General features: G+C 33.8%; 1 long non-coding RNA gene across 3 annotated transcripts in view; it reads left to right on the plus strand.

The window, feature by feature from the left end:
* Positions 1-10,249, plus strand: part of LOC107053504 — a 39,044-nt gene extending 28,795 nt beyond the window's left edge. For all 3 annotated transcript variants that reach the window (XR_005860270.2, XR_006939364.1, XR_006939363.1), the window contains one exon: positions 5,314-10,249. This is a non-coding gene — a long non-coding RNA (uncharacterized LOC107053504). The remainder of the gene's footprint in view (positions 1-5,313) is intronic.
* The last annotated feature ends 1,239 nt before the right edge of the window (positions 10,250-11,488 follow it).

Below are 11,488 nucleotides of genomic sequence, written 5' to 3' on the forward strand. Positions count from 1 at the left end.
AGATAATTCGTTGTGTGACAGGAAACACAGGGTTATATTTAGAAAAGGTTTATTGTATGGTCTTCAGTTGTAACTGCTTGATGCAAAGGAAATTTTGGAACTCTACTTTCCTTAGCTGTTTGATGGAAAAGGTTCTTGAGAATATGTACTTTACCCACTGCCTAGTCACAGTCTTCCTCTGAACTCTAGGTTTCAAATAATCTCCTGGACCATAGTTTGTAATTAACTGGCTTTAAGTCACAGACTTTAACACGAGTAACTCTGCTCACTGAGCTGGAGTAACTTCATAAATAAACCTTGTACCCTGGGAAGTCTTCATAACTCTCTCCAAAGTTCTCTTCCATGCTAATTAGCACAAATGAGGCAAAAAAGGATCTGCAACCAATAAACAACTCTAGCTCCTTGTAGAAGATGATAAAGGTGCCATTTCTTATAATACGGATTAGAGAAGTCTTGAGCTGAATTATACATTACAGACATCCTACCCATTATGCAGTGTGTGTTGAAGGCTATTATCTTCAGTCCTTTGGGAACCATGAGATACGAGAGACATAGAAGCTAAGAAGAAAGAAGATGAAAAAAGAAAACTTTTTTTGCTGGAAGCAAATTTTAGTTTATTATTCAGCTCAGTTCCACTGTTCCACTTTCAAAGTTTCACTAGATGTTCCAGTTAAATAGCAAATGGTAGTTTGAAAAAGAAAGATTCCTTTAAAGTAGAATTTCTTCAGGGAGGACAGGTACAGTCTCCAGAATTCTAACATTAAAGCAACTGAATTTGCCAAAATAGGTTAGGCAACCTTTCCTTAGATTTTCTTTTATTTTTATCTATGAAACAAACTCTGCTTACCACTGCTTATGGCTACTTATGATGACAAGTTTGACTTCTGTCTAAACCAGGGTGCTACTTATTTTATACTCATATTTTAAGATGACCTCATTTAGGAACATACTTCAAACCACTTTCTGAAAGCAATGGTGTCCTTTTTTTTTTTTTTTCATTCTTGAGCGTTCGAGGAGGTTAGCTTCATTCCTTAGAAGCTTAAAGTTAATGTATTCATTTTTTACCCTTCTTTCCAAGGGGCATTCACGATGTGTCATTAACCAGCAGTGCTATCTCTTTGTAATGCAGGCTCTCATATGACTTGACCCATACTTCTAGTAGTCTGCACCATCAGCTCAAGTACAGTAAACACCTACTTGCTGAAATCACACTCGGATACCGGAATCCCTTGTGACAATACATACTTTCATGGTATAAACAGCTGAATATTGTACATGAGAATTCCAGATGGCTGAGAGAAACAGAAATTATGATTTTCCTCTCATAAGAAATTAAGACTATTTAATTTTTGTAAAAATACCCTAGAGGACTATTATGTGACTTGCATTTTTTTTTTTTTTTCCCTTCCCAGTCTCAGAATAAGAATTTGCAGAATGCTACTTTGTCAGATGGAAAGCATGTATTTTTCCCTCTTGGTGAAAAAAAAAATCATATTATTGGTTGCATGAATATGATTTTAACTGGCTTTTCATGACTATAATATATTTGAAAAGAAGACATTGTGCACATAAATGAAAGCAAAGGTTTTGGTTAGAACAAATCCAGTTCATTCTCTCAAATTTCTCCAACTAAGACAAGGTTCTTCATAACTTTATAGGGAGGAAACTATAAACATTCTTTGATGAAAATGTTATAATCTTTGTAGATCATTTGTAATTATGCATTAAACAAAACAATGAAAGTGAAGTGTACCTAACATTTACCACTGAACAACTTGCATAAGGATAACTTTTCCCACTTCATACTCCAGTAAAAGAATACCTTGATAAAATGGTTCACTGGAAACAGATGTTAAGTGTTGGGATAAAATGCCTGTAGCAACTTTAAACAAATTCATATCTATCTCAGCTAAGCCTATGCTTGACAGGTAAAGTACAAGGGGCCCCTATCTTCTTTCTGTTGCTTACAGCAGCACAGGTAACATACGTTTTCTGATTAACTTTTAGTGTGGTAGAAGCTGCTGCAAGCCAAGAGCCAGCTATATTTAGTAGGCAAGGGACAAGGCATCTGAGGGAAAAAGTCTAGCCAAATATAATGAATTGTTTGAAAGCTGAAGACGAATAGATTTCCATTTCTTAAGACCTGTGTTCTGATCTTGAATTTCTGTCACAAGATTAAGGATTAAAGACCGTCAGAAAAAGAAGTAAACCTGGCAACATAGCCATTGCCTCCCATAGGAAAATACAGGATGAAAATCAGATCTCTTTTACTACAGGGAGTCTAGGAAAGCTTCTGCTTGACTAAAAAAATGCCTTATTTCCTCCTCCTCCTCCTCCCCCCCGTCCCCGCCATTCAGTTGAAAAATAAATATTAAAGAAAAATAAATATGAGTAAATGCATTCTAAAAGCAGAATGGAGAATTATCTCAATAATGGAAAAGGAATCCTGTCTTCCCTTCACCTGTACCCTAGAAATTTATGAAAGTTACTGGAGGTTAATCAGAAACAATCATGAAATCTGAAACAAGCTCCATTTTTTGTGAAAAACAGAAGAATATTGTCATGTATTCAACCTCCTCAGTTCATTTACAATAAGCTTATTCCTCAGTTATGATTAACATCACTAAGGCTGTTATCTCAAAGGGTCACAATTCAAATCTATCCTATACTTGTCTCTTACTGATGCTACCAGAACTTTTGGAGCATGGATTTCAAAGCAGAACCTGAGTGGCAGACTAGGAATCAATGTAATCTTTTACACTTAGATGTTTGTAGCACTGTTTTTCATCTGTTGCAGTTTGAAACACAACTAAGACTTGCCTCCCTCTGGAAGGAATCCAAAATGGAGGTTCTTATGGGAAGAACACAGTTGTTCTGGTTTTTTTTTTGTTATTGTTGTTTGTTTGTTTGTTTGTTTTTCTTATAAATATACTTCATTATTGTTGTTGTTTGTTTTGTTTTGTACCATTTTGTTTCTTTTGTTTAGAGCACGTCAAATAACAGTGGAGGCTGAATTTAGTCAAAAGAGGAAGTGATTCAAATATTTCTAGTTTGCATCATAGTTATAACGGTCCTGAAACAAGACTGGAAGTTCATTTATTTTTAAGCTGCCACCTTTAAAACAGCCTCTGTGGCTATACCGTGATATTCTGAGGCCAACATTCATTTGAGCAAATGCTCCTAGCTGGCTGTTGTCTGTGAGATCTCCAGGCTTAGGCATTCAGTATCTCTATTCCAACAATTGTGCAAAACAATTAGATTCATTTGTCTTCAGAACACATGGCAAGCTTTTGTGAAAGAGGAGGCCTGTGGTTGTTGGACATAAAGTTGATGGGATGGTTAGAATTTGCTGACAGCTTGGAAGCTTTGTCTTTCTTTCTCTCACCACCTTGTGGAGGAAAAATTGCTGTTGTTACTAAATTCTCTTCAACTTGGTTAGGCTTTGTAGAGATTCGTGATTTTAGAAATGTGTTTTAGACAGAGCAACAAACTGAAAATACATTTATTTCTGGAAATACTTAAGGTTTCATTGTGATAACAGTGGGTTGTATTTGTGCTATGTTTTCCTCCCTGCATTTCAAATGTAACTATCTGCATAGACCTGAGAACACTTGCTCTGCATGTAAAACCATCTAGTGTTGTTCTACCTAAAATTAGGAGTTATACCAAAATCCAGGTGATTTCTCAGCTGTTATGGTTTCTTTGCTTATTCTAAGTTGTTTGTTGTTTTTTTTTTTCTTTTTCCTTTTTTCTCTGCAGCAGTAAGTAAAATGTGTCTGGATCTGTTGTAGGCTGACTTTTTAAACGTTAGTTTCTGCTGAAGTCTTCTAAACACTAGATGTTATATTTCTTTAAAGGAATTTCTTTTTTTCCTGTGCCAGAGATCCTGTCCCAAACTGACATAGAAGTTGTTTTTAGCTCAGATATTTCCTAAAAAAAAAACCCAACAAACAAAACCAAAATAAAACAAAAAAAGAGAATTATACCTCAATGAAAATGTGATGCAGAAAACTCTTAGAGCATTTTGAACTGATTGAAACCCATCCAAATAAGGCTAAATAATTCAGTTTTAGATGATAACACAGGCATCATGCATCATTGCCTTTCGTATTATCTTAGCAAAGCTACAACTAAGCTGTGTTCAGTCCTGTGTCTTATCAGGAGTATTGCACAATACCCTATAGTACACTTAAGGGCAAAGTTCCTTTGATGCAGACTTTGTCACCTGTTAAATACACCCAGAGTACACATTATCTAGGTAAACTTCTGACCTTTTGAAATTAAATTATCTACTTCCAGTGAATCAGATTTAAAATCATTTTACAAATTGGGATAAGCTCAATTTATCCTAGTTTTTCAGATTAAATATTATTAAAATCCTCCTTTGTCTGAGTCACTTTTCTGAAGCTTGCCTGTCAATGCCCTTGAGAGAATTATAAACATTTGTTGGGATACTAGACAACACTGAAGAACTACTATTTTCAAAAACAAGCAAGCAAACAAAACCAAACTCCCTCACCTGTCATAGTTATACGACATAGTTAAATTTCCAGATTTATTGCTTTAGCATTTTTTTAATGCCATACAATTTCTTTTTGTTACACCTACAATTGGATTAGTATAGAATAAAGCTCTCATCCAGAAACGCTTTTTAACTGTCTGCCTCTTTGAATGGATTTAATCGTTTTGTATTTAAACTAACGAATTATGTAAATGATGTTGCTTAATCTAATTTAAAATACCATTTAATTTTCATATACTTTTTTGTTTTTACATTACTTTGACAGCACTGACATCAGTCCTATTTTTACACTAATATAAAAATTAATATAGGATTGCTCTTCACATGCTTTTTTAGACTACTTTCTAGTGCAAGTATCTTATTCTTTCAGGACCAGCAAAATAATATTAAAGTTGTCTGTAAAAATTTCTGAACAAAATTGAATCAACTAGACAAAGTCAATTTAGAGAAGTATATATTACATGTGTATAGGTGCACTAATCTTTTCTCATTAGTTTTAGATTAAGCATTTTCCTATTAAAAGTAAAATCCTGTTACCTAAGAGCACTGCACATTTCTCCAAAAGGACAATGTAAATTGTTCAGATTATCTAAAATATAAAATTGATAGAAAACACAGAAAAGGCACAGATGCTTTGGTTTTCTTTACTTTTTTTCATTCCCTCTTTTTTTTTTCCCCCTGAATTTGTTTGTGTGGAATGCATATGGAATTTGTTGTATCAACAGCAAACAATGTCTTTTTTTAAAAGGGTATTTTACTGATATTACTTGACGTGTTTTTAATTATTCCAGAAATCAAGAAGTACAAATGAAACACATCTGTATGATTGCTGTTTTCCCAGAGAAGAGCTGAAATGCAGTAAGTAGCATGGAAGGACTCTATCAGTTACGGCTCTTTAATGTATACAATGTATTAAACGTATATAACAATAATGAAATCTTCCTGTTCGCAGTTGGATTTTACCTCTAAGGTTAGATGGAAGGCCCATAGCAGAGATGATACATGTATTCCTGTGTGGATTTATTTGTTAAAAGTATGTTTAAAATGTTTTATAATAAAAGTAAAATCCACTGACGAATAATATTATTTGATATCTTTCAATATAATTGCAAAAATAAAAAGATTCAAATATATTAGAAATTACACATTAAAATCAAAACCTACAAAAATCTAAATTGCTCTTTCTTAGCTATTGTTTTCAAACTGTTGTTCTAAGTAAGGCCCATGACAGGCCCATGGCCACTTTTAGCTGTAATGTATGATCTCGAAAAGCTTTTGAAAAGGTTTTACAGTACAACATAAATATAGAAATCCACCCTTTCTCAGTAAACTTAAGGTTAAATATACACATAAATTAATGATTATATTCAAGCTAACAACATGTCATTTGTTTTCAGTTATGAAATATTCAAAGCTTTGTTATGTTGGTGAACTCAGAGTGTCAAAGACAGACACACATTGTTTGAAAAGCTTAATCTGGAAAAAAAGAGAGTAAAGTTTGAAGAAGGATATGTGAGGACATATTTAACTACTGTAAGACTTCTTGCATGCATAGATGTGCATTTATGTGTCACATGCTCATCAGAATCTACCTACACACATCATATTAACGTTGATATATTAAGAAGTCTTCTTTATTAGCGTCTTAATTTCTCGAATAACACTTTGGAAAAAATACTTTATTCACAGGATTTTTTTCCTTCTGCACTTTGGAAGATCCTCAGATCCTCACAGTTTACCTGAGATGGAAAGATTTATGTTATCTCAAAGTAATGCCAGAATGTACTCATTCTAATAATTTCAGAACTAATGATCACAGACAGATGACTAAATCAACCTAGCAGCTCTTTTTCTGTGCTGAAGTCTTTCTGTATTTACAGATAATAAAAGACTAGAAGTCTTAATAACATCTAGTATAATCAGCTTAAGATTTTGAGTTTTATAATGGACACATGAAACTGATAATTGTTTCCAGTAGGCACATCTATCTGGAGCTGGAAAGCTGTTTCAAATTCACTTTTTCTATAGAACAAGGGCTGCTCCAGAAGTAATGCCTCCTGTTTTATTATGTTGGCCTACAATGTCAGAAGCAGGTGTTCGTGGCACGGCAGCAGGAGCTGGACATTCCCACCAAAATTTCATTATATTTTGTTGCTCTGTGACAGATGAAAGAAGAGGGACAGTCTGAGAAAATGGCATTTGACATAGAAGTAAATATGTGCAATTGAATTCCTCCATGCATAGAAAAATTGTACCCATTGACATTCATTGACACTTGCTGCAAGTTCGTAGAGACCATACAGTGGGTGTGAGCACACTAAGGTGGAGGATGGTGTGTTACAGCAGTGGCAACAGTGACGTGAAAGACAAACCACGTCTTATGAGAAAGGCATGCAGGCACTTGTTCATCAGTGTCAAAAATGTGCAATTAATGGTTGCTACTACACTGAAAATAAATGTTTTGTGGCTGAGAATATTCTCTATCAAATAGTGCTATTGTGCTGTTTGCAGGTGGTGAATTTTTCATGGAAATAAATAGGAGGCATTACTTTCAGAGTGACCTATGTATGTTCTCCACTTTTTTTGAGAAGACCTATTGAAGTTGGCATAATAAAATAATTTATTCAGACATTCAGTTTTCCTTATAGTTCTGTCTTAGGCCCTTCCTTATTGGACAGGCTACGTTTGACTTTTCAGAGGAGATTAGGTCAAAGTCTCCATCAGTTGCAGGGTCAGGATTCTTTCCATTTCCAACTCAAAATCAGTCTTTTTTTTTTTTTTCTTGTATCATTGTACGGGAAAATAATAAAGAATGTATACTTTATTTAGGTATGTCTATTACACATTTGTGAGGTGGTCCCATTGCTTTAATGTAGATGGAATCTTTGCAGTAACATAGAGAAATGTGTTTACACAGTTATGTTTATTCACTCTCATATTCTGCCTTTGAAAGGACAAATGTATTTGCCTAAACTGTAAAATGCTTTTTGCTAATGCCTCTGAAATCTTTACACTTACTGTTTTCCCTTCTTCCTATGTCTCTTTATCCCTTTGGAATATGATCCTTTTCTCTCTGTCATTTAGATTCCTATTCTTGACTACTGCAAGATTCTTTCCTGCTACATAGGAACCTATGTTTTTCAAGTTTTTACTTTTGACCAAAGCTGTGTTCTTTGGCTCATTTTTTACCCTCTTATATAACCTTCACTGAACTGAAAAAAATGATACAAGAATTGTCTTTTAAACTTGAATGAAGCGATATCAAACACTGTGCTGCCTAACATAGAGAAATGAATTGATTTGGGGAAATTAAATATTGATATTATGCTCTCAGGGCCAGCACAAAACTAGGCAATTTCACAAATTTTGCATGGACCTCTGAGAGTTAGTGTGAAAATATATTAAAGTAAAGGAAGTAGGGCAAGTGGCTAAAAGAAAGGAGTCTGTAGCTGACATGTCGGCATTGTAAGTTTTCAGCCCTTCTAAGCAGAGCTCCACTGAATGTAAAATGGCAAAGAGGAGAGGGTCTTTTGTGTCTCTCCTCAGATAGGGGCATTGACAACCTGATTCATTTTCAGTACATGCTCTTGTACCTGCATGAAGCAACTGTAGAACTACAGAGGACTTTCACTTGAATTTGGTCCCTAGCTTAAGCCAAACAAAAAGACTTCTCTTCACAAGCTGCAGAAATAGTTAAAGGGTAAGAAATTTCATGTCGGTCATCAGTATCAGAAAGTACTGCTGTGAATGGTTTTGATTTATTTTAGTCTATCAAGCTGAATGTTAATTTTCATGCTAGAAAGATGTCTTTACTTCCTTGATTTATTAAATAAAAATAGGTTAAAAAAAAAAAAAGATTCTTTTAAAGATACTCTTAAATGTATCTACTATGATTTAAATTAAGCATTAGCTTTTATCTCTAAAATGAAGAGCTCGGTTTACTTCTCTTAGTGACTTCGGTTTTAGAAGAAAAAATTGTGTCCATGTTCAGTTATATGTTCGAAAAACACTTAGTTACAGTCAGTTACATATACATCTCCAAATACCAGTAAAATTTCCTCCACTTGTCTGTGTGTGTGTGTGTCTGTGTGTGCAGATAAAGATAGATCGTCAAGCTCTTACCATCTAGACACTCTTCTATGTATTAGGAAGGGATATGTTGTGAAGTAGGGCATAAGCTTATAATCTAAGGTCATAGATTTGGAACTGCCTTGGAAGTGGTGTGTGATGCTCAGCAAGACTGCTTTTCTTAACCTTTATTGTTTGTGAAATTCAGAAATGTGCTTCCTGCTCGTACTAGTAAAAATAACTTGTCTTATTTTCAAAATGGAACACGTGTAAAAAACAGCATGAAATATTTTTTTCTACTAAGGAAAGTTTGCCTTGCTTTCTTAAAAATGAACCCACTAATCCCTTCTAGATATTCAGCATGAATGTCATTTAGCACAGTCTGAGAGCAGATAAATAATCCCATTCTTCTCTGTTCTCATTTTCTTATATTTCACTGTATGAATAAAACCACTTCGTACACTGCTATGAAAGAGACAATATTTAGAAGCCATAGAGAAGACTATCAATTCATGAAACTGAATTCTGTAAAGAAATTCACTCTGAAACAAAAGTATATTTTAAATGTTTTTCATTTTGAATAAACTATACTTCTGTAAAGATGAATTTGTTAAATCAAAAATTTCTCAAAATTGTGATAAAAGAGAAAAAACTTGAAAAAAAACCCAAAAAACTAAACCTCTTCAATGTCCCCATTCTCCTCCACATAAATCTTCTGTTTAATATCAAGTATCTAAACATAAACCTAATTTAAACCCTTTTAAAATAGTATTTTCTACTGTGATTTCTGTATTATTATTATGTGTTATATTTACCTGTAGATCTTTAACTGATCTAGATGATTTTGAACTTTCTACTGCTGACTATATTTATTCTTTTACATATGAAAATGACTTTACATAGTACACCATTTTATGAATATGACTGTATTTATTTCTTCTAGTAGGCCGATAGTCTTTAAGCCTTTTATTGTTATTTATTTTAAAATGGGTATTCTGATGAATTATGAGCATGTGCTGAAACACTATCTGTAGCTCAAGTTGGAATACAGCTTTTTGTTCTGTGTACTTTACAGCACTTAAATCTTTCTCCTTCCCGGACTCTCTGTATTTTTTTTCATTTTTAAAAGCCTTCTGTTTATTGCTTCCACTAATCTTTAGATCTCTACTTAACCTCATTGCCCACTGTTGCCCTTTTCTACATTTAGATTTAACCAGCATGTCAATTACAGTCTCTCCAGAAAATTTCTGAAGCATTTTCCATTTTTAATTTTAAAAACCCACCTTTTAAAATGGTACTTGAACAATATCACAGCTTTCTTCAAGTACTGTGTTCAGAGAACTCTGTGTTCTTCCTGGTCCTTAGAAAATGTCAGTAGAATTGGAGAAAAGATGGAATGTAAAGATATATGTATATATATTTATATAAAAAATATATATGTATATATATTTAAATATCCAAAAAACCTCGTGAAATTCATTGAATGTACTCGCTATTGATACAGTCTTGAGAGAAAGCCAAGTCACAAGTGTTAAAGGGTCTAAGTCTTACACACAAAAACTGAAGCACCTGTGAGAAGTCTGAGAGAAATCAAGAATGGTGTAACAGGTGTATCTGAGAAGATAAAATAAAATACAGATGACTCCTTAAGTTCTAGAGTAGGGCTAATAATACCCATCTTCCAAGGGTCACTCACTGCTGGAGTTACTGTTTTTTATTGTTCTAAATTATCATATTCTTGGCAGTTTTTAATGCTATCAGCAAATTCATTTCTCAGTTTAATTTTATTGTCTACATTTAGATAAGATTTTCATTTTTAGCATTTGAGAAGGTAGAATGCAGAAACCCATTGTATTTTGCTGGATTCTTTAAAGATGAGTTCATAAATATTGAAATAACATTCTAGACTGTCTTTTGTTTGAAGATTTTCCATACATTTTTTTCAGTTATAAAAACAAGTTTTTCTGAATTTGTCTTGACAATTTTATAAGATTGTGTATCATCTAATTGTGGCTCAGCCTTGTCCACCTTCAGTTCTATAAGAGAGAAATTGACATCTTGGAGTTGTAGAGTTTTACTGCCCATGTTCAATTATTTCTGTCACTTGGATCACAATGTGTAACTCTAAATAATGCCTTTCTTTCTTTAGTTATCTTCTTTACCTTTCTAGCAGGTATGACAAAACCACACCCTTTATAAATCATAAATAATTTACTTCTTATAGCATGAATTTTTCTTAGTTGCTACAAATGAAAAATATTTTTGGTACAGGCAATTAATGTTCTGATGGTGCCAGAATAGGTGCTGGAATTTATTTGTTAATGGCACTAATTTTGTATGTTAAAAATAATATGGTTCTCAGCTCTCTGAATGTGAGAACTTCTCAAAAGGTCAAATCTGTGTGGTTCAACTAAAAAGAGAGGTGGAAATTAACTTTGGAACAGGAGGACATAGTTTAGTTCATTGGGAGCCAATTAGTTCTCTTCCAGAATACAGAAAGAGTATTGTAAGCAAATGGTACTATAGCTGCATTTGAGTAAAGACACATGGAGCTGCATTACCCAACTCAATTTTTATGTTTTAAACAACCATTTCCATTACCCCTGTGAAACATCACACATGGAAGTCTCTTGAGGCTCTGTGTTTCATTGGTGACTTTCTAGCCTACTTCCCTCAGCCTGCCTCATTTTTTAATTTGCACAGTACACTTGAGTTCTTTGGTTAGACAGTCAAAGAAAAGATCTGTCAGAGGGATTAGTAAGAAGACTTAAGGTTGTCTCAAGCAAGCTTATGGTAAAAGGATTTAAACATACCAAGCATTAGTGAAAGTGGTTGGCTAAAGAGGTGCAAACTTTCTACCTGTAGCCTGCTTTTCTGCAAGTCCCCAGTCAGTGAGCA

The sequence above is a fragment of the Gallus gallus genome, chromosome 5, assembly GCF_016699485.2.
Source record: "Gallus gallus isolate bGalGal1 chromosome 5, bGalGal1.mat.broiler.GRCg7b, whole genome shotgun sequence".
Lineage (NCBI taxonomy): Eukaryota > Metazoa > Chordata > Aves > Galliformes > Phasianidae > Gallus > Gallus gallus.